Source organism: Anopheles gambiae (genome assembly GCF_943734735.2).
Source record: "Anopheles gambiae chromosome X unlocalized genomic scaffold, idAnoGambNW_F1_1 X_unloc_2, whole genome shotgun sequence".
Lineage (NCBI taxonomy): Eukaryota > Metazoa > Arthropoda > Insecta > Diptera > Culicidae > Anopheles > Anopheles gambiae.
In genome coordinates this window covers 167501-170000 of record NW_026902626.1, presented here as the reverse complement: position 1 = coordinate 170000, position 2500 = coordinate 167501, and positions in this window count along the sequence as shown.

The window sequence follows — 2500 nt, the reverse complement described above, 5'->3', positions numbered from 1 at the left end:
ATGCAAGTCAATGTTATTTAATGAATTACATGTTCACCATACATTTTAGTACAAAATTGCTCGGTCAGACCTACAAAGTGCTATATCTCGAATACTAAACGTCGCAGATGGGTGTCGTAGAACAATTTTAAGTTCGTCTAATGATTCTACATCCGATTCTGGATAGTGGTTTTTCGACCACTTTTCAACATTTTGTGACACCCCGAACCTAGGGGCAGCTCCCTAGCTTTTTTCAAAAATGTGCACCGAACGGGCCAGAGAGCTCGAGTAGTCGAAAATTTTTTTTTTGCTAAAACCCCTCAAAACGTGTCAGGAACGCACCCTAGATGATGAAAAGTGCAACCAGAATGTCAATCGACAACATGCCCGGGGGTACAAATTTGCTCTACGCGTCCCTAGGTAGGGTACTTTTTCATACAAACATCAAAGTGTACGGTGCACAAAGTGCGCGGAACAAAAATTGCTCGGTCAGACCTACAAAGTATTATATATCTCGAATACTAAACGTCGCAGATGGGTGTCGTAGAACAATTTTAAGTTCGTCTAATGATTCTACATCCGATTCTGGATAGTGGTTTTTCGACCACTTTTCAACATTTTGTGACACCCCGAACCTAGGGGCAGCTCCCTAGCTTTTTTCAAAAATGTGCACCGAACGGGCCAGAGAGCTCGAGTAGTCGAAAATTTTTTTTTTGCTAAAACCCCTCAAAACGTGTCAGGAACGCACCCTAGATGATGAAAAGTGCAACCAGAATGTCAATCGACAACATGCCCGGGGGTACAAATTTGCTCTACGCGTCCCTAGGTAGGGTACTTTTTCATACAAACATCAACGTGTACGGTGCACAAAGTGCGCGGAACAAAAATTGCTCGGTCAGACCTGGTACGGGCCATAACTCGAATACTAAACGTCGCAGATGGGTGTCGTAGAACAATTTTAAGTTCGTCTAATGATTCTACATCCGATTCTGGATAGTGGTTTTTCGACCACTTTTCAACATTTTGTGACACCCCGAACCTAGGGGCAGCTCCCTAGCTTTTTTCAAAAATGTGCACCGAACGGGCCAGAGAGCTCGAGTAGTCGAAAATTTTTTTTTTGCTAAAACCCCTCAAAACGTGTCAGGAACGCACCCTAGATGATGAAAAGTGCAACCAAAATGTCAATCGACAACATGCCCGGGGGTACAAATTTGCTCTACGCGTCCCTAGGTAGGGTACTTTTTCATACAAACATCAACGTGTACGGTGCACAAAGTGCGCGGAACAAAAATTGCTCGGTCAGACCTGGTACGGGCCATAACTCGAATACTAAACGTCGCAGATGGGTGTCGTAGAACAATTTTAAGTTCGTCTAATGATTCTACATCCGATTCTGGATAGTGGTTTTTCAACCACTTTTCAACATTTTGTGACACCCCGAACCTAGGGGCAGCTCCCTAGCTTTTTTCAAAAATGTGCACCGAACGGGCCAGAGAGCTCGAGTAGTCGAAAATTTTTTTTTTGCTAAAACCCCTCAAAACGTGTCAGGAACGCACCCTAGATGATGAAAAGTGCAACCAGAATGTCAATCGACAACATGCCCGGGGGTACAAATTTGCTCTACGCGTCCCTAGGTAGGGTACTTTTTCATACAAACATCAACGTGTACGGTGCACAAAGTGCGCGGAACAAAAATTGCTCGGTCAGACCTGGTACGGGCCATAACTCGAATACTAAACGTCGCAGATGGGTGTCGTAGAACAATTTTAAGTTCGTCTAATGATTCTACATCCGATTCTGGATAGTGGTTTTTCGACCACTTTTCAACATTTTGTGACACCCCGAACCTAGGGGCAGCTCCCTAGCTTTTTTCAAAAATGTGCACCGAACGGGCCAGAGAGCTCGAGTAGTCGAAAATTTTTTTTTTTGCTAAAACCCCTCAAAACGTGTCAGGAACGCACCCTAGATGATGAAAAGTGCAACCAGAATGTCAATCGACAACATGCCCGGGGGTACAAATTTGCTATACGCGTCCCTAGGTAGGGTACTTTTTCATACAAACATCAACGTGTACGGTGCACAAAGTGCGCGGAACAAAAATTGCTCGGTCAGACCTGGTACGGGCCATAACTCGAATACTAAACGTCGCAGATGGGTGTCGTAGAACAATTTTAAGTTCGTCTAATGATTCTACATCCGATTCTGGATAGTGGTTTTTCGACCACTTTTCAACATTTTGTGACACCCCGAACCTAGGGGCAGCTCCCTAGCTTTTTTCAAAAATGTGCACCGAACGGGCCAGAGAGCTCGAGTAGTCGAAATTTTTTTTTTTGCTTAAACCCCTCAAAACGTGTAGAAAACTGATTTTAGATGATAAAAAGTGCAACCAGAACGTCAAACGACAACTTTGTTGGGGGTACCCTTTTTACTCTACGGGCCACTAGCTTAGGCGCGCCAACAGCGCTTTCCTCTCGGGTTCCCATTTTTTGCCCTCCTGGGATTATGATCATTTACTCATTGC